The sequence below is a fragment of the Ruditapes philippinarum genome, unplaced genomic scaffold (genome assembly GCF_026571515.1).
Source record: "Ruditapes philippinarum isolate M1 unplaced genomic scaffold, ASM2657151v2 ctg5193_1_1_1_1, whole genome shotgun sequence".
NCBI lineage: Eukaryota > Metazoa > Mollusca > Bivalvia > Venerida > Veneridae > Ruditapes > Ruditapes philippinarum.
The window spans coordinates 47852-74895 of NW_026856420.1; the positions used below are offsets into that span (position 1 = coordinate 47852).

General features: G+C 31.8%; 1 long non-coding RNA gene across 2 annotated transcripts in view; it reads left to right on the forward strand.

Annotated features, from left to right (window-relative positions):
* Window positions 1-25116, forward strand: part of LOC132746476 (uncharacterized) — a 51327-nt gene extending 26211 nt beyond the window's left edge. The window contains exons 1-3 of one of the 2 annotated variants that reach the window (XR_009627985.1): window positions 11446-11582; window positions 11915-12084; window positions 25034-25116. This is a non-coding gene — a long non-coding RNA (uncharacterized LOC132746476). Of the gene's footprint in view, window positions 1-11445; window positions 11583-11914; window positions 12085-25033 lie in introns of those variants that run through there. The other variant, XR_009627984.1, reaches the window with a different exon arrangement.
* Window positions 25117-27044: the final 1928 nt, after the last annotated feature.

Here is a 27044-nt window from a genome sequence, read left to right on the forward strand (position 1 = left end):
TACCCATTCACTTCAGTTTGGACAAGAAACATTGTCAAAAAATTGTAAACACAGGTTAATATAGCTTGAATATCAACTTATATGCAAATCATATATAAATGTAAGAAATCAAATATATACTTGGCACCCTTGACTTGACCCACTGACACCTATAGAATATCATGCATGTTATCTTCCTACCAAATATGAAATACACCTGTCAATAAATAAAGGCTATTATGGGCAAAAATATTAAAATCTATTTTGAGCATTGATGACCTTGATCAAACTGACCCCTAACTCCATTCAAAGGAAGAATACTGTGCAAGTTATCTTCCAACCAAATATGAAATAAATCTGTCAATAAATAAAGGCTGTATGGGCAAAAGTGTAAAAATCTATTTTTAACACTTGTGACCTTGACCCAACTGACCCCTAACTCCATCCAAAGTAAGAATAACATGCAAGTTAATCTTTCTACCAAATATGAAATATATCTGTCAATAAATAAAGGCTGTATGGGCAAAAGTGTAAAATTCTATTTTTTAGCACTAGTGACCTTGACACACTGATCCCTAACTCAATCAAAAGGAAGAATACCATGCAAGTTATCTTCCTATCAAATATGAAATACACCTGTCAATAAATAAAGCCTGTATGGGCAAAAGTGTAAAAATCTATTTTCTTGACCCACTGATCCCTACCCCAATCAAAAAGATGAATACCATGCAAGTTATCGTTATCTTCCTACCAAATATGAAATATATCTGTCAATAAATAAAGGCTGTATGAGCAAAAGTGTAAAAATCTATTTTTAGCACTGGTGACCTTGACCCAACTGACCACTAACTCCATCAAATTTTATGTTCCTATCAATTATAAATGACATCTGTCTATAGAATATGGTTAATACACCTGTAAAAATCTATTTTTAACATTGGTGACCTTGACATTGGTGACATTGACCTTGACCCAAATGACCCCTTACTATATCCAAAGAAGGAGGACCTCCCTTGGCATATTTGTATTAAACATGAAAGACATCAACTAAAAAATAAAGGCTGTATGAGCAAAAATGTTTATATTTATTTTCTAAACAAGTGACCTTAACCTTGACCCTAGAGACCACTTACTCCACAAAAAATTAGAGGACCATCAAAGGTATCCACCTACTAAATATGAAAGATATCATGAAATAAATTAAGCAATTAAGGGAGAAATTTAAGATAAATCCAACTTGCCGGAATAGGTTAACCAGACAAGCCCTATTTTCAAAGTGAAAAAAGGGAAATAACTGGGGAAAATATGGATTGACACAGTTATATAACTTGGCAATATCATGTACTTTGTATTGATAAGTGTAAGTGTGGAAATTATGAAGCCATTAGTATAGATAGAACTTAAGATATTTCCAACTTGCCGCTTTTAGGTTAACCATTATTCATTTTTCTAAGTGCTGAAAAGGGCAATAACTTGGTAAAATATGGAAGCCATAATTATGTAACTTGACCAGATCAAGTTACTTTGTATTGATTAGTAAGTGTGTAAACTAAGAAGCTATTGGTACAGGTAGAACTTAAGAAAAATCCAACTTGCCGTTCTAGGTAACCTCGTACAGACAGGCGGAACGGACGGACAGACGGTTCAATTACTAATGCCCGGGGGCAAAAAAAATATACAAAAAGGTAAATAACAGCAACTTTTCGTGGCATTATCTTAAACTGATTCACTTGAAAACTTGAAAATGTCTCAAGGTCAGAACACTGCTCTTAAAAAATAATCTGTTAGGATTCACCTCCCTTTCAATGAATTACACCAGTTTGCTGATTATTGAGAGGAATCTTTTTTTAAAGGTACCATTATTTCACTATTGTGAATTTTCAACACAGTGAGTGACTGTCAATTAAATTCAATCATATGAATTGTAGATTTCCTGCTGTTATATTGGTCTACCTCTAATACTTTCTATCATCTTTTACCTTTCATATTAGTATTATAAATCAGCATGACTTTTGCAAGTATATTGGCTGCATTCATTATATAAAAGGAATGGGAAGTTTGTATTGTTTTTTTGTCTTTTTCATTTGCTGAAAACATAAATCTATCTGCACCACAGATGGAAAAAGAGGAAGAAAGTCTCTTTAACAGTTTATACAAACATTCGTCTAACTTCTTATTCCCTCATACTAAAAATTAAAAATTTGGTAAAAAATTACTTATCAGCAAAACAAAGGGCCGGGGAAAATTTTGTAAATGATCAAGGTCACAAAATTAGATAATAAATTGTTTAAATAGAATATTTATCAATTTTATCAGTTTAAAGACAAAATCTAAAAAAATTTTGTGAAAAATTGCAAAAGCCCTGAACCACAGTTTAAAAATCCCTGGAAATAAAAAAATTAAAATTTGTGTGTATACATAATTAAACCAATGAAATAAATATAACAGAAAAAATACTAAACATTTCAGTACATAATTAAGTTTTTCAAAATTTTGGTAATATTTTCCCAATAACCTTTTAAATCTGAAAATTAAAAAAATTGCTGTTGGCAACTTTCTATTTTTCATGCAACCAGGGGAAGACCATATCATTTTTTGCCCATTTTTCCATCTGATATGGTTTAAAGGGTTGCTATTAAATATAACATATTTAAATTTCCCCTAAATTTTTTTAAATGTAAAAACTTTTCTTACAGTCTGAAGGGATCCCAATCCTTTAAAATTTTTAGGGGGTAAGTGCCCATTGTCAAATCTAAATGACGACCAAAAACATACATGGTTTTAGTCGGGTAAACTCATTTAATGCCAGACTTCGTTTGGGGTTTAATACGGGGTAAAAAAGAAAAAATTATGTCAAAAAAACAGCTCCCCAAACAATATTTTTAAATTTTTTTATGAAAATATAAATTTTTCCTTAAATCTCAACTTTTCATTAATATAGTGCAAACTATGAACTTTTCTTCTCCATGTAATTTTCAAACTGTGGAATAATGAATACACAACTTAATTGTTTTTTAATTAAGACTGCAATCTTAGTAATTTGGCATGCAATGCAATTTATCCATATATCTAAATTACCGTCATTCAGAATGTTTAATCAAATGCTGTACAATTTACAGTTACATCCTCTTATTTGTTTGTTCTGATATTTTTTATAGAAATGTAACAATCCAGGTCAGATGGTTCTAAATATATACGTTAAATGATCTTATTCATATCTTAGGAAAATCTCCATATATTCTTTAACTATCAGTATTTGGTACCCTTGCCACTATACTTACAAGATTTCAGAGAGCCAATTACAGTGATGAGCAGTTACAAGGTGACAAGATAATTACAACAAAAGCTAATTAGGATTGGATTAACTTGGAAGTAACACTATGACAATTGCAGACTTCTCACGATCATGATTACTCCATATAACTAGAAGCTTGTTCTTGCTATTTTTTTGAAACTTATTTTCTTTGAATTCCATATCAGTTACAAATTATTTATCATTTTAGTGATAAACCTGTCCATGCTCTGTATTGTTCCCTATCCTGTTTTTGTTTGGGGTCCGCCTGGGCTCCTTGCCACTGGTTCTTGTATCTGGGTTGTATGGGGGTTGCGTTCATTGAACGCCACCTTTCCTTGTTGATCGTGTTTATCATATTTTTTTACTATAAATGTAACTGAGCAATTTTGATGAACATATAAACCATAAGCCTATTGGAACAGAACATGATAAACCTTTGCCAACATTATAGTCAGATCAGTCTGTAAACCACTATAATCTGACCAAGCTCTTTACTGTTCCTAGCTGTCCAAATGAAAATTTCTATCTTGATATACAAGTCCAATGAAATGCCCATTGAAAAAGAACACAATGGGATTTTTTTCAACAGTAGATTACATGTACAGGCAAATTTCTAACAATATATTGCTTTGACAAAGTACAAAATTCATGAAGTTTTGAATACTTACAACTAAAAAGTTGCTTAGGGTGCCAACCAATGGTTACCAGAGGATAAACAAACCCATTATGACAAGTATGAAGATAAATTGAACATGTCGAAAAATAAATTTTTGTTTTCAGTATATTCAAAATACATTTTCTGAATGACTTTTCTGGTATAACATTGGTATTTATTTTTAGTTTAATTTTTAGTATCTTTAAATGTACAATGAATATTTTTACACACTGAAATTATTTTAAACAAAAATTACAGAATTTTGCTACTGAAAAGATTTCAATGTTTCAAGGTGACATTGGTTATTTTCATCTTCAAAATTAAAACATAGCATAGATAATAACAGTATTCTCAATGGGGATTTCTGACATACTGTCATGAAATGTGTCTGATGTTTCAATAATTCTAGCTGTGAATCATACATTGTGTGTAATTTCACAAAATTACAGTGCAATGTGTGGTTGCATCGAATTATTTGAAAGTTCCCCACTTCTGACATTTGGACATAAATTGTACATGTATATCGTGTACTACATCATGATAGTCACTGTGAATAATTAATTCTGACAAGGTTTATTATTTATTACATTTATAAATCTTGTACAGAAGTGTTGCCTTAAGAAGTCAATAATAATTCTGGTAAAAACAAATGATGGTGCCCTTATTTAGAAGTCAATAAATACTGCATACACATTCTCTTAGGAGACAATAAATACTGGCTTGAAAACAAGTGGGTGGTGCCTTAAAATGTCCATATACACAAAATAAACTTAGAATTAACTTAAAGTTTAAACCGAAACAAAGAAGTGTCATTTTAGGATTAATCATTATGAAAACATCCCAGTTGCTGACAGCCTGCAATAACTAATCAACTTTGCTTTAGGCATAAAATTTTCTCAGCTGCCAAATACACCCAGAGACTATATATATAATGCAGATGCTCAATCTCAAAAGCTAGAACATGAGAGTAACATAACCATATAGTGAATGTACCAATTGGAGCAAAACAAAACAGAAAGTATCTTTTTGTTCAATTATGATCTAATATTCTTATGCAGAGCTATATTGAACAACTGACGTGATCTGACCAGCCAATGACCATACAATTATTGTATTGTAAAGCATCCTATTGATTCTCCTATCTCCAGTAATAATTAAACAATTTCTCAAACTAATCTCTTGCACTGAGCTCATTTTTCTCTCTTGGGGGTAATATGATTACATTTATGAGTTAATACAAATGAAGTAACTTCTATTTACTACAAACAGTGAAAGGATCAGAGTTTCTGGAATTGAAAGATCACTTTGTTTTCTTTGACTTTTATGAAAAGCAAATTCTCCTCTAAATGCAATCTTCACATGCAAATACATATTTTTGGAGACTAAACCAAATAAGAATTACAAATGACAACATAAACTATCACTCAATAATACCAACAAAGCATGACATGAACATCCAGACCCTATTGTCCATGTACAAGGATTATCAAATATTAATGTGATATGCATTTATTTAAAGTTGCCACCATGCAGAAACCAATTGGTTAGGCTTATAAAGTTTAATAGATAAAAGAAAACTTAATCTTTTTAGGAGAAATCCAATGGTCAGAGTGCCTGGTGCAAATGAATCATGATTTTCCATGAAAAAACATGGATTTTTATTGTCCATAGGACATGATTATCCCATTTTGTTAAATGACTGGACACATGATCACATTTCATGATGGTAACATGGTAATGATCGTCATAAGTTAACCTTGGTTTACCAATATATTCACAATGGCTGTTGTGTCACATATTTTCGCGACCTATTTCTTTTTCTATTTTAATTTAATAATCAAGTCAGTAAGACATAATTTCCTATTAACAAATATGAAGTCATGTTCATGTTCTGCTTGATAATTTGTAAAGAAACTTGTTTTATTCTTCTAATTTAACCCAATGTTGATTTGTCACACTTTTTCGCGACTTGTTATATTTCTTTGTATCTTAAAAAATGAATTTTGATCTGCTAAATGGCATTTACTCATTATTTCCATTCAATTCAATGCATGAAGTCAAAGTTCATGCATATTTCTGCTAGACAACTTGACAAGGAATTTGTTACATCCTTCTTATTTTACCATAATTTTGTTGTCACGCATTTTCGCGACTTTTTTTATATTTCGTTGTTACTTACTAAAAGTCCATTTAGATCTACTAAGTGACTTGTAGTCATTTCCATTTCTCTTCTAAGCATGACTAGTCCATGTTCATGCATATTTCTGCCAGATCATAAACTTTGTCCAGACACTTTTATTTTTTTTATCCTTCTTATTTGATAATATACAATCAGCCTCATTGTCTACAGCAAATATGCCTGTCATTCTTAATTAATTTGTCTGAAATTTCTACAGTGGCAACCATCAAAGGTGGACTTTTTTCGAAAATTGTATAACTTTACTTTTTCTTATGAGAAACCATGTTTCAATCTATAAAATGAAAATTTGAAATTATGTTAACTTTTGTATTTTTTGTGATATCATGTATATTTCTCTTGTTTTAGATAAGAGACATTAATGTTCTTATTGACCAGCTTTACCATGATTAACCTCAGTAAAATATATGGTTAACAGCTAGCTCTTAATAAAACCCTTATTTTCATGGATTTGTCCTGAGGTTGTTTGTTAATAAAATAAGAAAAGTTTCAACCCTGAATCTGCTGAATTTCTGAAATAAACTTCAATGTCCATCTTTCTTTCACAAAGCCATTCATCTTTTTTTTTTTAAGGCAAAATTTCAAAATATGTACTGACTTAATAGCAAACAGTGCAGACCATGACCAGATGGCATGAAATATGCTGGCTGAACTTGGTCTGCACTGGTCGCATGTACAGAATCTGTTGCTGATGACAAGAGCTATAAGTGGCAGAAAGGTTTGTCAGACTGACTGCCAAGTGCAGATAATCAGTGGCTTGGCTCTCAGGCAAGCCATTAATCACACCTAAGCATTCAAATGATTAACCCTCTACGCTGCGGACTTGTCTAGCTTCCATTTTTGAGACTGTCAATTACCAATACTGGAGATGACAAGGTGAAAATTTAAAGTTAGTTAGCCAGCTGATAAGTAGGGCCTGGTCTGCAAACTGCAAGGTAGTGCAGACTGGCTATACTGGTGGCAAAGGGTTAAGGACAATTGGACATTTAAGTCACTGTGTGACAATTAATGCCATTGTCCATTAATGCCCATAATTTCTTTCAAAGTTAAAATGATTATTAAATGGAACATGTTTTATGCGTTAATACATCTTAATTCTCCAGTCTAGAGATGTTGTTAACATGATTTAAGATGCTTCATCAAGAGCTAACACCTGACTTTGCATAATTTCACTCTTTAAAAAAAATTTACACTATATCAAACATTTTACTTATTCAATGGGCTTTGCTGTACATTTTTTTTACTCATAGCCAACAAGAATGCATTCAGTGACAAATACCTGTGGTAATAACTTACTTTTGTATGTAATAAAACAAACTGGCATATTTATATATCTCATAAATTAACAGATTTATTGTATCCTAATATAGACATAACAAAGTAAAACTGAGTAAAAGTAGGTATTTTAAGATCATTTATTTCAGTTATAAAACTAAAATTATTTTTATGACCAATCAATCAATGGATATAAAAACGCTGATAATTTCTCAAACAAATAAGTCCGTTCAGACCTGCATTTTCAAAAATATACAAATTCAATATTCAAAATAAACTTAAGACTGGCCACAAAGTTCAATTTATTAAAACAATGCCAAAATTCTGATACAGTCAAATGTTTTTTTTTTCTGTAAAGACAACCACTGAATAGAAGGAAAAAAACTTCTTGGTTCAAAATATTTGTCTTTGGTAATTATACCATTTAAGGACTGGTAGTCAATGAGGTTTTTATATATCTTATACAGGTTTATCTGACTGACATAATGAATTTCTAGTACAAATCAACTGAATTATATAATGGCCTTAATTTTAAAGTCATTTGTTTTCCATTTGTTTGTCTTGTCTTTTTTTCTTTGAAGACATCATTTACTAAGTAAAATCTCTGTTCTAGTAAAAATCAATAAGTACGTACTGTAATTTGAAAATATTGCATGTGAAATCTCATCAAAATGTAAACTCTGTTACCTAATATCTCAAAATCTATTAATTGATAAGTCTGAGACATTCATTATACTCTTGAGCAAGTTTGCTTTCAAAAAATCATCATCCTTGTTAAGAGAATGGATGAAAATCCAATATGAACAAAATCAAGTATAAGAGGCAGCCTGATCTTGGTCTGCACCGGATGTACTGATGGAATCAGTTGCCCCCCTGCAGGCCCATTGGATTAAAGAATCACTTAAATCAGCATTTAATAGTTCTGTTCTATATTCAAAACAGACTTAAAGGAAAATAAAGTCATCATGCAAAAAGGGGTCTGTTTGTTTGTTTGGTTTTACAGTGCACAAACACTATTTAGGTCATATCGCACCAAAACAGGAAAGATGATTTTGGCTAACGTCGGTTGTTCTAAAATAAAAACACAATGCTATACCCATGACCATTTAAATATTGGTTACAGACTACATAGTACACAAAGGAAACAAAATATCTCTGGCCTTCCATATTTGTAAGGTGGCAAGAAGACAATATCACAATTACTGACTACTGCCAGGACACTATAGTGACTAACTAAAGCACCGATACAGTCTTAATTAACCAATAAATAAAAGAAGGGCGACAGGCCTATCAATTTTGCAATTTTCATATTATATTCTTTTCACAAAATGCAATCTAAAGCAAGTTTTACAAAGTTTCCAGTAATTTCCATATTAACATACATGTAATAATTATCTTTGAATGAAAGTGTGACTGAATGAGAAAGTAGCCAAGGAATAATAACTAAATGTAATTCAGTCATTCTCTTTATATCAGAAATCAGTTGATTTATACAAATCATACAATCATCTGCATGTTGCCACGCATTTGACTCATTTTAATGATCAATCAACCTTTAACAAAATGACAGGTGCGAAATCAATGAAACTTTTAACCACATTTAATTTCTCCCATCAAATTAATTTGCTGTAAATAATGTACTATTTAATGTAATAGTGTAATCTACCTCATAAATAGAAAATAAAGTTTAATGGCTGGATTTGTTTTAGATGAAATGGTTAATCTTGCATACAAGACAAAAAAACATCAATAATTAGGTTTAGGTCTTCCACAAACACTACAGACTACATATCCTATATATTCAGTTTCAACAACCAATTAACTAGTGGCCTTTATATACAGGTCATCAATACTCAATAGTCATACATTTTTAGAATGACGATTTTATGAAAGTCATAAACAATCAATGACACAGAGTATATTTTATATACAGGTAATTAAAGTTATTCACTTTTTTCAGTGACCTTGATAATTATAAAGGTCATCAACAGTCAATTAAACTGTGGCCTTCACATACAGGTCTTCAACAATAAATTCAACTGTGACCTTTACATAGTCATTAACAATGAATTAAACAGTGACCCTCATATACAGGTGATAAAAATACATTGAACAGTGACATTCAACTAAACAGTGACCATTATATTAAGGTTAAAAACAATCAATTACAACAGTCATCAACAATCAGTTTAACGATGACCCTCATATAAAGGCCAATACAATTAATTACAAAATGAGCTCAATACATATCAACAATAATCGGTTTAACAATGCCCTTCATATAAAGGTCATAAACAATCAGATTCAGAGTGGCCTTATATTACAAGTCATCAAGATGAACATTACATATAACTATTACATATAACTCATCAATTAAACAGTAACCTTTATATTCAGGTAATGAATGAGTAATCACAAACTTGCTAGTTATCACCATTCACCAACCACCCAGGCTTTTAACCTGCCAAATTTGTGGTATGAAATTGTCTTCTGTTAATTAAAAGTGATGCAACAGTCAACAGTCAATCAAATGAAACTTTATAGATGCATATATTGGTGACCTCCTAAAGGCCTAACTTTTTCAAAGGCAACAAAACAAGTATTATTGGCTCATCAAACATGTCAGTAATACTTGAAATGAGATAAAACTGTGCATGGCAACTGAATGATTTTTTTAACCAGTGACCTTCACATACATTTGCCAGTTCTATCACAGAATGCATATTGAACATAATCAAGGGAAGTAATCTGTGAACATCATCAAGGGGAGTAATCCTAACTCTGACATAATCTTAATGTCCAAATTTCTTTGCAACAGAAACCTTTATATGAAAACTTTTAATGCATTTGAAAAGATATATTGTAGACAAATGTAAATGCAAAGAAAACTTGCATTTCTTAAGTTTCATTTAAAAGGTACCAGAATATTACTGTACTAAATAACATATCATAATACTGTGTAAAACAAACTATATATCAAACTGACAAAGTGTCATTGACTAAAGCTACTAATATATCATCTAGTCTGTGGGCTAACAGGGCTATTGGTTGCTTAATACATGTAGTAATGCCCCTAGACAATTTGACATTAAAGTTCATAATGATTAAAAATGAATTTCAGCAGCAGTAGATCAAAGTCTATCTATTAAATTCTTAAACAAAACTTTACTCATTTACTACATGCACATGAATTTTAAAAAAGAATTAAAAAAATTAAAAAAGTGCCAATAATTTAACTTTATAATATCAAATTATTAAGAAAAACAGCATGATTCAACAAGCTGTCAATCAATATCATAAAAATCAACAATGATCAATCAGTTAAAAAAAATCAATGAAAACTATCCTGTTATCAATCAGTCAAAATATCATTATAGAAAGATCAATAATAGATGTCCTTCCTCTCAAAGAAGTAACAAAAAAAGTTCAATAAAACTTTTTTTAACATTTGTGTTACCTTGTCATTATATATAATATTATGTCAAGAAAAAAATCATTACAACTATTAAACTACATGTACTTTTTTCTATTTTGCCTCTGTGTCTGCCTGCATTAAATCAGTCAATCCAAAAAAAATCAATACAAGATTTAAACTTTTTACCTTGCCTGCCCGTAGAGCTGCGAAGTCGGCTTCCACCACAGCCGCGGAGGGTCTTCGCCCTCTAGAGAGCATAGGCTGCATTTGTAAATTCGAGGAGGAAGACATTGCTGCTGAACTGCTACTCCGTTTGTTTAAATCTGGCGAGGTCTCGTACACAGTCTCTAAACCTGGTGTCTTAGCGGAAGCCAGCTTGTCAAATATTCTATGACTGTCAATGACAGTCACTGTGTTAAGATGTCAAACACAACCTTACAAGATTTAAAACACCTAATAAAGTTATACTAAATCCTGATAGGTGGACTGTGACAGATAGATCACTCCCAGCTACTTGTCACTCGCATAAAAACATTTTCAAAGCAAGTATACCATAAATTAAAACGTCAACGAAATATAATATCCAAACTATCACTGTTTCACTTCACAAGGATACTACTTTGTTCTTTAATTTAAACGACAGAATAGGTTTTAATATAATTCACAACAAACATTGATTTTCTTTCGTCTTTTGTTTCTTTTCGTTTTAAATTTCACTCGACACTATTTAACACAATGCTCATTTGGAGTGTTACATATAAATGCGGTAAGAAAGTTTAACATTATATATCTGAGGTCATAACTAATCTATGCACAAGTAAATATATCAATCCTCGAGCCTTAGGCTATAACCTCTAAGCAACCACACTATGTATGTTTGGTATGATAAAAGACTCAAAAATATTGGGGACTTTGAAACAATGTAAAAGATTAGATAAGTTCTATTGGCTATTAACGGAACACAATTACCGTACTTTACTACAATAATTATTGTAGTAAATGGAATACAAAAGCGATCATTTCTCTACCAAGCCGTTACTAGCAGTGAAAATATTATTGATACTCTTTTTGTGAGTGACTTTAACATTTTTATTACAGGCTATCTTATGCAGTTAAAGAATGAAATAATGGAGAATTATGAGGAGAAATTTCTGGCAATTGCTACATGATAAAGTGACAGACACTGGACATCAAAGTCACCAGTACAAATATATATATTTCAAACTGCAATGTTCAAACTCCAATGTATAAGGACTGAACTTATTCAGGTAGGTCAAACATTTTCATTTTCATTTACATTAATTGTATCATATTTTGCACTATTCCATCACACTTTGTTCATTTTTTTTAAATTCATAAAAAAAAGTTTTAATATAATTTTTTTTTTATTATAGATATTTAATTTATCATTATAATTATCACATAATAACACAAATGATTTCCATAATTCCAATTTGCAGGAAATTGCTTATAATTATATCCATCAATGCATGTATAAGCCTAATGCACATTTATGTAATTTATTTTAGTATTATTTCATTCTTGTTTGGAATTATTATAAATTAAATATATATCCAAATCTATTTTTTTTAACCTAAAGCAGTTTGGGAGTGATTCAATCAGCATTTCACATATTACATGTATCTATAAGTAAAAAAAAATATTCTTAACAAGAAGAAAAAAAATTGCACAATATCATACATAATAATCCAAATACAGAGCTGTTTTTCAGTTGTATTTAACTCTACCGCTGCTCCATTACAAGAGAACACACCAATTATAAGGCTCCGAACAAATGTCAATTTTTATCTTAGATCTTTTGGAGAATGAAAAAAATGACCCAAAAAATGAAATCAGAATGTCAATTACAGTAAATTTACACAGATTTTGTACGGAATTTTCACAAGGGAGGACACTGTTATCTATCAGTGATGGACAATGAGCACACAAATGGCTAGTTTAGACATATAATTTGTGAAAGGACATCTCCTACAGCCATAATTTTCTACCATTTTTTTTTTATCAAAATGTAGCATTAACTAACAAAACAGAATCATAGAATAATCTGTTCTGGGAATCCAAAGATACAGACGTTCCTTACAAAAGTCTAGACTTTTTCATTTCACATAAGACTGCCGATCTGAAACCTTTACAATATATTAGGAGAGAAATTATTATTTTTATTGATGACACTCCGTAAGGACACTCATTCTCTGGCAATTTTTCTAGGGGGCCAAATTTAACAATCATTCAGCTATTTTTCTCATGGTTCTTTTCCTTTTTTCGTACAAAAAATTTCTCCTCAGAGATTTTGGCAGAATAAAACACTGAACATGCATGTTACAGTAACTATTACATTTAAAATAAAAGCAAGGCAGTCTATGGGACTGCTATATCTACTGCTGCAAGAGATAAATGTGAATTTCTTAACCTTACACAGATCTTGACCTTAACGAATAACCCAGCTGTTGTGCTGTGCGGCGCTAAGCACATCTTGCATTGTCAGCAAAATCTTGCACTGTGCAGGGCTCTGCATATTTTCCACTGTGCAGCCCTAAGCACATCTTGCACTGTGCAGCCCTAAGCACATCTTGCACTGTGCAGCCCTAAGCACATCTTGAACTGTGCAGCCCTAAGCACATCTTGAACTGTGCAGGCCTAAGCACATCTTGCACTGTGCAGCCCTAAGCACATCTTGCACTGTGCAGCCCTAAGCACATCTTGAACTGTGCAGCCCTAAGCACATCTTGAACTGTGCAGCCCTAAGCACATCTTGAACTGTGCAGCCCTAAGCACATCTTGCACTGTGCAGCCCTAAGCACATCTTGAACTGTGCAGCCCTAAGCACATCTTGAACTGTGCAGCGCTAAGCACATCTTGCATTGTGCAGCGCTTAGCACATCTTGCACTGTGCAGCCCTAAGCACATCTTGAACTGTGCAGCCCTAAAGCACATCTTGCATTGTGCAGCCCTAAGCACATCTTGCACTGTGCAGCCCTAAGCACATCTTGCACTGTGCAGCCCTAAGAACATCTTGAACTGTGCAGCGCTAAGCACATCTTGCACTGTGCAGACCTAAGCACATCTTGCACTGTGCAGCCCTAAGCACATCTTGAACTGTGCAGCCCTAAGCACATCTTGAACTGTGCAGCGCTAAGCACATCTTGCACTGTGCATAACTAAGCACATCTTGCACTGTGCAGCACTATGCACATCTTGCACTGTGCAGCCCTAAGCACATCTTGCACTGTGCAGCCCTAAGCACATCTTGCACTGTGCAGCCCTAAGCACATCTTGAACTGTGCAGCGCTAAGCAGATCTTGCACTATGCACATCTTGAACTGTGCAGCCCTAAGCACATCTTGCACTGTGCAGCCCTAAGCACATCTTGCACTGTGCAGCCCTAAGCACATATTGAACTGTGCAGCGCTAAGCACATCTTGCATTGTGCAGCGCTTAGCACATCTTGCACTGTGCAGGGCTCTGCACATTTTCCACTGTGCAGCCCTAAGCACATCTTGCACTGTGCAGCGCTACATCTTGCTGCACATTTTCCAATGTGCAACGCTAAGCACATCTTGAACTGTGCATAACTAAGCACATCTTGCACTGTGCAGCACTATGCACATCTTGCACTGTGCAGGGCTAAGCACATCTTGCAGTGTGCAGGGCTCTGCACATTTTCCACTGTGCTGTGCTAAGCACATCTTGAACTGTGCGGCGCTAAGCACATCTTGAACTGTGCAGCGCTTAGCACATCTTGCACTGTGTAAGGCTATGCAGATCTTGCACTATGCACATCTTGCACTGTGCAGCACTATGCACATTTTGCACTGTGCAGCACTAAGCACATCTTGCACTGTGCAGCGCTAAGCACATCTTGCACTGTGCAGCAGTATGCACATCTTGCACTTTGCAGCACTATGCACATCGTAAGCATATCAAGTAATGGTGACTGGTGATTCGCAGGTCCAAATCATCCAAGAAGTCAAAAAGTTCACTTGTGGATCAGAACATTTTATCTCTATGTATGTTTTTAACCTTGGAAGTAGCAACCTAGATGATGTGCTCTGCACACCATGTCATGGTGGTGAACATTTGTGCCAAATAATTTTACAACTTTCCAGATGGTATATATGTTATGGAGTGGATATAGAAAATGGACTTTTTAATATTTGCATGACTTTGTTTGATCTTGACCCTTGGAGGAAACAACCTGGCATTGCGATGCTTTTCACTCAAATAGGGCTAAGAATCATATAAAAATCAATATTTTATTTAATTTAGAGCATTATTTATTGCTATATTATCCTTTGCAGATTTTTCAATTTTAAGTACAACACTTGATCTATATAAGAATTTCAAATTTTATGTTTTAGGCTTCTTTACCTCTAAAGCATGTTAAGCTGTTATTTTTTAATGATGTTTACCTACTTACTTCCCTTTAATTTTTCTAGTCATAAACTTTATCTCCCTTTAGGTTGCCTGATTCTATTATTCCATTCTAAATGTTTTACATTCAATGAAACGGAATAACAAAATCAGTTTTATAAGGATGATAAATGCACTACCACTGTATCTTAGTTAGAACTCACTTAATGCCAACAAAACGTAATGAATTTAAATAATTAAAGACTTTTCCCTGTGATATTTCACTGCATCCAATAGCAAACTGTAATTTCTCATGAACTTGATCAATATATAACTGTTGAATATCTCTAAAGTTAGAGTTGTTAAAATTTACAATTTAATTAATCTCTTACTCCTGTTGCAGTATTTGACAATTCTGAACACCAGCTTAGCTTTGATAAAGAAATTCAAGTAATGCCAGTGCACAGTTTCTACTTTTGTTTATGCTGCCGAGTTGGAGTTCGGTTCAAGTTTGGTTCAAAATAAAAAGTTTTTAAACATCTAAACAAGATAACATTATAAAAGAACGTGATATATCACAACAATCTTACAGTTTCCTCTAGAATAAGAGGTCTTTAAATACAGGTATACAGACACTTGTTTGACGAGAATAAAAACAAAAACCCCCTATAACTCTTGCAACTGTTCTAATTACAAGAGGTGGTCATAAAAGGTTTCACTGTAACAATCTGCTACTGTATAATGATATAATGATATACTGACTCTATCAGGCTGTCTCTAATTTAGTGTATGTTGTAATGGGAAGATAAAAGGAATATTACTGTTATTATTTGCTTAAAAAGATAAATATCAAAGTCTGAATGTACAAATTAAATGATCAAAGCCAGCCAAATGTTTGTATAGTGTATTTACAATATGATTTTTTAACTTCCAATGTCACCAGGGAGACTGAAAGCAGGGAGAAAATGATTGAGATATGAGTATATTATGGTAAATAATCAATATTTGTTTTACAGACAGTAATAGTTCTATGAAAACGTTTTTTGCAAGGAGACTATGGTTATATATTAGTCATATCTCAAAACTCAAAAAATTTGGCTGGTTTTATATCATAGAATGAAGCTTGTCATATTTGTAACAGCATGACTCTAGAACAATCTGGTAAATAATCAATATTGTTTTTACAACAGCATGACTCTAGAACAATCTGGTAAATAATCAATATTGTTTTTACAACAGCATGACTCTAGAACAATCTGGTAAATAATCAATATTGTTTTTACAACAGCATGACTCTAGAACAATCTGGTAAATAATCAATATTGTTTTTACAACAGCATGACTCTAGAACAATCTGGTAAATAATCAATATTGTTTTTACAACAGCATGACTCTAGAACAATCTGGTAAATAATCAATATTGTTTTTACAACAGCATGACTCTAGAACAATCTGGTAAATAATCAATATTGTTTTTACAACAGCATGACTCTAGAACAATCTGGTAAATAATCAATATTGTTTTTACAACAGCATGCCTATAGAACAATTTGGTAAATAATCAATATTGTTTTTACAACAGCATGACTCTAGAACAATCTGGTAAATAATCAATATTGTTTTTACAACAGCATGACTCTAGAACAATTTGGTAAATAATCAATATTGTTTTTACAACAGCATGACTATAGTCTAACAATCTGGTAAATAATCAATATTCTTTTTAAATCATTGGATATAATACAATTAGTAAATAATCAATATTGTTTTTACAACAGCATGCCTATAGAACAATTTGGTAAATAATCAATATTGTTTTTACAACAGCCTGGTTCTGAACAATCTGGTAAATAATCAATATTGTTTCTACAACAGCATGACTCTAGAACAATCTGGTAAATAATCAATATTGTTTTTACAACAGCATGCCTATAGAACAATTTGGTAAATAATCAATATTGTTTTTACAACAGCATGACTCTAGAACAATTTGGTAAATAATCAATATTGTTTTTACAACAGCATGACTCTAGAACAATTTGGTAAATAATCAATATTGTTTTTACAACAGCATGACGCTAGAACAATCTGGTAAATAATCAATATTGTTTCTACAACAGCATGCCTCTAGAACAATCTGGTAAATAATGAATTTTGTTTTTACAACAGCATGACTCTAGAACAATCTGGTAAATAATCAATATTGTTTTTACAACAGCCTGGTTCTGAACAATCTGGTAAATAATCAATATTGTTTCTACAACAGCATGACTCTAGAACAATCTGGTAAATAATCAATATTGTTTTTACAACAGCATGACTCTAGAACAATAATCAATATTGTTTTTACAACAGCATGACTCTAGAACAATTTGGTAAATAATCAATATTGTTTTTACAACAGCATGACTCTAGTCTAACAATCTGGTAAATAATCAATATTCTTTTTAAATCATTGGATAGAATACAATTAATTTATCAATATTTTTCTATGAAAAGTCTAGAAAAATAAAGTAATTAATCATTGTCATTGTTATGGACAAAGTCCTTTGAGAACAAGTTTCAAGTTTTATTGAATATATATCCCAGTTTGCATTACAATATACAAAAACATGAGACAAAATCATGGAATTCAAAATAAACAATTATAATAACATTTATGAACAGCAAGGTTCTAGACAAATTGACATAGATGAAGATGTCTGTTTGTTATAAGATCTTCAAATTATGAAATATTTGTACATGTTATAATAAAATTTGCTCCTTTTATTTAAAAAGTGAAACAATATTTCAGTAAATAATATTTTTTTAAACAAAGATTTTTATTGTAGACAAGCTAAAAGTTTGTGTTAATTGACACTTTAAAGCTGCATGCCTCCAGATGAGCGAAAATATTTCAATGTCATCAAACTTGAGGAAAAATTTACTAAGATTTTAGGACAAGTAAAGATATTCAAGATTCAAGTAATAATATACATGTAATGTGCGATAAATGACTGATTTTTCAGTATTTATAACTATATTTCCACTGCATTACTAACGCAGTAAGGGCTATTTTTGCGTATTTTGTCCTCTTTTTACTAATTTACGTGGGTTGTTAGTGCCATTGATAATGTGTTAATTTGTTCCTTTTGGTTTTTTCACTAAATAATACTTTTAAACACATTTACAAAATTTTCATGAAAATAAGCATTAATCTGGAGGCGTGCTGCTTGAACTCACAATTCAACTCACATTGGCAGATTTCTAATTATTATTATCTTATGATGAGAATGCCAGGCTGCTTTAAATTGTACTTAAAACATTATGGACAGTATTGTTCCAGACCAACGTAATAACAAATTAATTAATAATACTATTTTATGAATAAGAGCAACATTATGGCAAACAATCAATATTAATTTTTATGGACAGTATTTGTTCTGACACATTGACAGGTGATCATGCAGTCTTTTCACAGATTAGGCAACAGTATGAAGTCTTGTAAGCTAGTTGCTATGTCTTTATAACTATCTATTTTAATCATATTGGCAGATTTTATATAAAAATGGCAGACAAACTTGTCAAGAAAAACGGGAATTATTGTGACAGATACATAATTATTGAAGATTGTTAAAAGAATATAAAGACAAGACAGGAAAACAAACAAGAATCCTGGTACAATTTCCAAAATCACAAGTAATATTGATGTCTCCTAAATGATTTAAAAGTAAAAGTTCAGAATAAAACATAATTAAAAAGTCAAAAGATGTTTCAATTAGTTAAAAGTAGGCCATGTCCATTTCACAAACAACTACTAAGCAAAGGGTTAAATGAATTCAAATGATTTCCTGGTGTATTATAAAAAATCTATCTTTGTTCTAGCAAATGTCATAAATTATCAATACAAAATTCTTGGGCAACCTCTGGGCATTATAAAATCAATCAGTTTCAATTTGTCTCAATACCCATTGACATTTGTTTTGTTTTTTTTAACAAAACTGTTAACATGTTCTGCAATGGCACAGAAAAAAGCATTTAAAACATAATTATCATATTATAAGCTTTGAATCAAAATTTTTGAAAGCTTTAAAATATAAAGGGCCATAACTCTACTGAAAGAAGTAAATAAATATCTTCACCTTGATTCAGTAATGGTTTAACTTCTAATGAAATGATATAAGGAGTAAACCCATCACTGTACTAAGGTGACAATACTAGCATCTGCACAAAACTACATAAAATGTTGAAAATTGTCATTGTATGGTTGTATATATAAATACAAAAAATTTCATAAGGCACTGAGACAGACTCTTAATATGTAAAACTCATGTTCATAAAAGTTCATTGAGTAAATTTATGTTTTACTTATCCAGTCAGAGACAGAAATTGCAAATGAACAGACAGCAGCCTAAGGGTAATATTATTAAATTAATATCTCCTTTATTAGCATAAAAATAACATCATTCAGATAAAAAATACACTATATTATACTTGATTAGGACATGTCTATACAACACATCTATGGGCTTTATGCTTGCAATAATTGAACATCTATGGACCTTATGCTTGAAATAATTGAACATCTATCGACTTTTAATAATGCTTGAAATAATTGAATGTCCACAGTCAAGGTCTTGAAAATTTCACAGACAAATTTAATAAATAACTTATTAAAACCAAACTTTATTACAACAACCTTAAATATTCAGAGTCAATTTATATTTAGTGCCAACAAACCCTAAAATTGATTATCTATCCATAATAAATATGGTTGATGCTATAAAAATCTGTACTATGTAATTATTTTTAAAAAAAACAATGTTCTGAGACTATAATGCTTTGGCTAAAGCATTTGCCCTGGAATGTTGAAGTTGCTTGACCACTTAACAAATCTTGTTATCATTTTAATAAGCATCATTAAACCATCAAAAGACATTGTGACATGATGTAAATTACATGTGACCCAAAGTAACCAAAGTGACGGAATTGAAAAGCATTAACTCAGAACTTTATCATTTTACCACTTTTAGCTGCTGTCCAAAGGAAACTCACTTCCAGTTTAGTTTAACAGCTAGTAATTATCACCAATTAAAGGCCAAAATTATTCATTGACCAATTAAAGGCCAAAATTATTCATTGACCATACAGCATGGTCATCATTTTTGTTGCCATTTCCTAAATGACAATATCAATCCGTCAATTTTCAGCAGTTGGCAGATTACATTTTTTTGGTTCATTATTTAACACCTTCAAAAGTCCTGAACACCCAAACATAACCTCTCCAAGTGATCATTTGACATTCTATCTGCACAGTCCACACTGAATGAATTATGTTACAAAATTTATATACCTGTACAAGTAATGATCATAAAATGTCAAAATGTCATTTGATATTCCTTAAATATCAAACTTTTTACAGTGTAATATAAACTAATAGTCCAGATTATAATTATCTAAAGTGAATATAAATATTTCTTTTTTATTTCCTTTAAATTGTCTCTAATCACAATTAACACAACATACTGTTCAGACACAAGTTAATTCATCAAGTATTCAGGTAATAGCTTTTTTTCTAATATACAATAGCATAATATTGAAAGTATATTTGTACTTAAATAACTAATTTAAAGTATTTTTTTACACACAGTTTTAAAGTAACCTTGTAATATAATCTGCAATAAGAAATGGGCCACAAATTATACAAAATTCCTTATCATAACACTAAAAAGTGTATTGGCCTATTTTCAATTAGTTTATCATAATTTCAAAAATTTTCCTTTGTGAAATCACTACATATTTACATATATCAGATCTGGCCAGCAAGCTTCAAAGGTAAGCCAATTTGCTATACTCTTGTTTCTCCTAGGAAACCCTTGAATATGTTTCAATATTGTAGTGTTACACTATAGTTTCTTAATATCCCTAATCCTTTGGGCTTTCATTCATTTCATTTTTTAATATTTACCTGTTATTTGAATTTAAGATTTTAGCACTTTTCATAGCAGATGAACCCCTGTTTGTTGCTAAACTTCAGAAAAGGTTCAACCATGTACAAAACTGACTTTAAATTTTCATAATGATACAGTTGAGGTACAGTCAAAACTGTGGCAATGACCACATTCAGCTAATACTGTGATAATGTATTCAGCAGTCCTTATACAAACTGACCATCCCCATAGGGCTTATAGCCATCAGTAGAGGGGGAAGACAATGTCCATCATGCAAAATAGCACAATACCTCAATGCCTAGAATGATTAGTTGGACTTAAACATCCTTTAATTAGTTGGACCAATGGAGGTTTGATAATAAAATAAGTCAGAGTCCTAGCTGATACCCAGGGTGAAAGATGGGTTCAATTGACATGTGCAAATATACCACAGTCATGTGACATGAATTTACAAAACTTTTAAATATCATAAATTATGATCTTTAAAATAAAAGTCATGTTATTAAGAACAAACAAAATAATGTGTAAAATTTTCAGAGAACTTCAGGTTCACATGCTTATAATTATAATTAAAATAGAATAAAAACACACTTACAACAATTTCTAAATGGTCAAACATACTGGATCAAATCCTACCCCACACAGCATTTGTTTTCATCATTTTACTCCATCACAAAATGTAAAATTTCAGGTAAAATGTAAATTTGAATTAATTCAATGACTAGCCCTTCAAATCTCAATAATTACCAACAGGTGTGAGGCAGATATAGCACATGTTGAATCTTATAATTGCTTTATTGGCATCACAGAATATAATGCTCCTTTGACTTTTTTTTCAAACATGAATGTTTTCGAAGAACAAGAAAAAAAATAAAAGGATGCAGCAAAAAAATATGTTGATCAACTAAACAATTGAGTTATTTTTTTCAAAAACAACTTTCCTTTATCTCTAAAGATTTCTTTACAAAAGCAGAATCCATTGGAAAAAATGCATTTGTAATTAACTTTACATTTAAATCTTTCATTCAAAAATTCATCAGTAAAACAAAGGTCACATAATAGAGCAATTATATTTCATATTGACCAATCACATTTTTAACATTTTTATATGGAGCAATCATGTTTTTATTTGGAGCAATCATGTTTTTATATGGAGCAATCATGTTTTTATATGATAGAGCAATCATGTTTTTATATGGAGCAATCATGTTTTTATTTGGAACAGTCACGTTTCTATATGGAGCAATCACAATTTTGTGGCACTATGGAGTCCTGTCTGAGCATTAGCACCAATCTCACCTCCCCCTATGTAGATTTGGGGTAGATATGATTAGTAAAAGCCCTGGCCATTGATCAATAACTCATTTAGGGTGAGACTTTTACAAATGACACTTTTCTACAATAAGTGATTTAAAAAAAAAATCAACAAAAAGTATGGTAAAATATTGTCAGTTTTCAGTAACTTGTTTGAAGTTTCAAAGTAATCCGGTAAAATGCCCAAGGGAAACTTGTGCCTCAAGAAGTAATTCAAATAATATTTTAAAAGCTTTCCCCATAAATCATGGATACTCCCAACAACACTTGGCAAAGAGCATGCAGCTTTCAATCAACTTTATTAAACCCATTTGGGATATGAGGTTTTGTGAACTGAGCTAAAATCAGTTACAATAGCCCTTTTGAAGATAGGTTGTTTCATCTGTATTAACTTCATCTGTATTAACTTTTAAAAGAACAATGCTTGTATCAAATTATTTCAGTCACATATACTCTTTAAAAATCTGGCTGAACAAGTTTCCTGCTTTTGAATGATTTCAGATGAATTTGGACAATTTAAAAAAAATCATGGCAAGACAAAATATTATGTATTCTGATTCTTTTTTCTTTAAATACAGGTATATTGTAAATGTATAATTACCCTATACAGCATGAATCATGAATACATAAAACACCATAATTCATTAAAGATAAAAGTTGATTAAAGATATTTCTGAGAATTTAAAAAGGCACAATTTCTTCCCTGTCCTTGAAAATTTCAGAGTCATTAAAGGACAAATTTCAATTGTTTTGCCATTAATTAGAACAAGATGCAATTTAACTTCCATTTTTGGGGGCCATAAAATCTAGACAAAACCATTCATCATTTTCAGGGAAAAATTCAAAATTAGAGATTAAATAGCAAATAGTGGAGACCATGATCAGACGGCACAATTGTGCCAGCTGATCCTGATCTGCATTGGTGGCATCTTACTGAGCATGGGTAGATTCAGTTGCCACAAGTACTGAGGCTATGGGTTAAAGTCCCACATTTTCTTCAGCTAATAAAGAACACATATTCTGTCATCTTAGTGCAATAACTAATAAACTCCTATTAAAATTAAGACTTTTTCTGTTACTGAACTAAGGTGACAATTAAAGGCCAGCGTGAAAATGACTTTCTAACCTAATCCAGATACGACTTCAAATGAACACCACTCTAAAATTTTCTAATTGTATCTTAAGCCTCTAAGGAAATAAGACAGATCTGCAGGAAACAGAAACAAATCATATTAAATGTCAATATGTATTAAACAAACCTACAGTGAATGAGTGACAGGAAAACTACATTTTGAAGCAAAAATAGTGACCCTACCATACACCAGATATCAAAATTGATACGGAACACATCCTTCACAATGTATACTATTATAGACAAATATGTCTTTATTTCTCCACGGAGAGCCAACATCTGACAGGCCACGGAATTAACCTAAGAAAGCAACAATTCTCTATGGAATAAATTCAACCGAAACTGAAAAATATTATATATTAAACACCAAAGGCTAATACTAGTTCTATAATATGTTTCTTATATTTGAATGTATACCAAGAAAACAATATGATCTGCTGGGATCTTTACTCTATTACTCTTTCCTATTCTTAAGAAACAGCAAAAGAAGCCACATTATTTACTAATATTTAGATCATATCATAATGATGACTTCATGGCTACTATCATGAAGGAAGACGATTTGTTGCACATAAAACCCTGAAGGCTTCAAATTATTTCTGGTACTAAAAGGGGATTGTCAGCAATAATTCTGGCACAAAAGGCCATGTCCTTTTGAAGGTGACTAGCCAATATTTACTTTATAAGGAGCCAATTGGGTTCTTCCCCTCTATATATGATGGTGACCCATACTATGCTAAATTGTTTAAATGAATTGCCCATCTTTCAGTCTATATAAAAAAAACTTACATTTTCTTTTCTAGAAAATTAAAAACTATAAACTGCATGACTGAAAAGCTAAATGGCACGATCTTGGTCAGCACTGGTCACATGGGTAGAATCAGTTGCCACTAGCAGACTAAGGGTTTGTGAATGTTCTACTTACTGGGCACCAATATAATAACTAATAGACTATGTCTACATGTACACAAAATGTAAACCAATCTGTTCAATTATAACTTTCTCTTTAATATTATATACTTAATCAAGGCTTCTGTAGGGCAAAAACATTAGTTTTACGACTGTACAAAAGCTTCATACATGATTGTCCAGACAAGTAAATTGAACAATAGGTTTATTTCCCTGCAAGGAATTTAGTGCTTCCTTATTTACTTAATACTGGTATAAAAATACCAGGAGGGAAAAAGAAAGGAACATACTGTATAGCTTTAACTGCTGTTATTGTCAAGACAAGGGACAACTTCAATAATTATGACCTTCGTGGGAATGGTAGAAGTTACATTTTTATTGCCCAAACATTTTCATTGCTCAAAAATTTTGAAATTGTATATTTCTCTGTATTTTCTGACATAACTAGGGACAACTTCAAGGCATGGAAAAGTTAGAAAGTACATTTTTATTCTAAAGTTGCTTTCCTGTAATTAAAACACTGCTCAAAATTTAAAATTCTATATTTCTTTATACTTTCAGACATGCACCAGCTGACAAAATATACACAAGCATTGACTAACGGCCTACGGGCTATGTCATCTGAGGACAAAAGGTACTTCTAATCATCTTTAGACTTGTATATGGTATCTGGGTTTCCTAGACGAATAGACAAAGTTAAAAACATGCTTCCCAAAATGCACCAGCAGAGAAAAACCTGCAGTACAAAACTTCAGAACAAAAGAACAGTAACAGTTACAGAAGTACCAAATTTCAAATATGAATTCAATGTGCCAAATGCCAGCATTGGATCCTGATTCAGGACCCAAAGTGAAGGAAGGAGGTAACATGAAGAACATACTAGTAGTTACTAGTAGTAAACAAGTTCAATGCATATTAGATAAACCAGGTGATCAACATTTGAGGTTAAGAGGTTAGTAAATGCCCTTTGACTTTTCTGTCATAAATTTGTCTTACTTACTGATAATAAGTTGATATTGTCAACAACACTGGTGTCACTGACACATAATAACTAGTGAGTTCAAGCAGTAGATTTCAACTATTTATATATTTATCTACTTGCTTGTTTTATACTCATTCATTCACTAATTTGTTCAAAACTGACAGCTTAAAAATAACCCTTAATAATAACATTGGACTACAGCAGGACTAGTCTTTTTGATCATTCTTTCCAAATCCTTTAACAAATTATACTTTTTCTTCCTTTTTTTCATTTTTTTTTCCATTCACTCTTTCTTTCTTTGCACTACAATAATGCAGCCCTGCATTGCACACCATGACATGCCACACCAAACATTCAGTGTTAAGATGCAAAACTCAATCTTACTTAAATGTAACTAAATGTTATAACAATGTAAACAAGAGAACCATGATTGCCCTAGGTCACTCACCTCAAGAAAATCACTAAAAAAGGTCAAAATAAGGTGAGCTATTTTAAAACTCCAGCTGCATCATAAATTTATGAAATATTTTAAAGGTCTACTATGAAATGCTACTTGCCAAAAATCTAAGTTCTGTGCATTGTGTGTTTTCCTGTATAATTAAGTCTAAATAAACTAAGTTACACCCCACTCCCCTGTTTGGGATCAGTTTTGACCCATTGGGAAGGATTTGTTTAAAATTTATAGAGGACCATAAGCTGATGCTTGATGCCAGGGAAACCCCCAGGGTGATAATATTTTAGACTATAAGGCATGATTTACACAATCTGACTAAAGTTCAGATCTACTTATTTCTTGTAGATCTGATGACGACCTTCGCCTTCTTTATTATTCAAATTTCCTGTCAGAAAGCTATTTTTAGCCATGCAATCAAACCGTTTTTTACAGATAGGCATTATTAGAAGTATCAAAATACTGTTATCTGTGGAAATTAAACAAACTGTTGATTTTTATTAGAAAAAAAATGTTTGAAGTAATTTTTAACAAATTAACTTTAAATAATAGTCCATTTTTAATGGGCAAGGTTGTTTTGCCAAATTACCAATCTGATAAATGGACGCCATGTTTGTTCTCGAAATCGTGAAAATTACCTACTCATGCAGTATTGGTTTTCCCAGAGTTAAAATTAGAAACCGCATCTCTTTCAAAATTATGAAAGCTCACCGAAGATTGGCTGTGTGAAAGGTCACCAGAAATGACTTTGTATTTGGTCACGGTCAGATCTATAAATAGAGCCGATTTTAATCAGTTTTGATTAACTAGTATACAACTTTTGTAGATGCCTTAAGGTGATGTTATGTAAACTATCTAAGCTAAAAGTATTGCAGTTTCTGAGAAGAAGATTTTTAATAATGTCATTTTTTTAAGGCATTTTTTAACTCTTGTAACCTACCTATCCATCAGAGTGGAACTGTTTATGTACCTTTAGTAGAGAGCCACCAAAGGATCATTCCTGTGAAATTCTGGCCATATCCACTTTGTGGTTTTTAAGGAGATGTTCTTTAAAGAAACTTTGGATAAGGAAAGACACATCATGCAATCATAAAAGCTCCCCTCTGATTACTGTGTGCACAGGTGAGCTAAAACTGCTT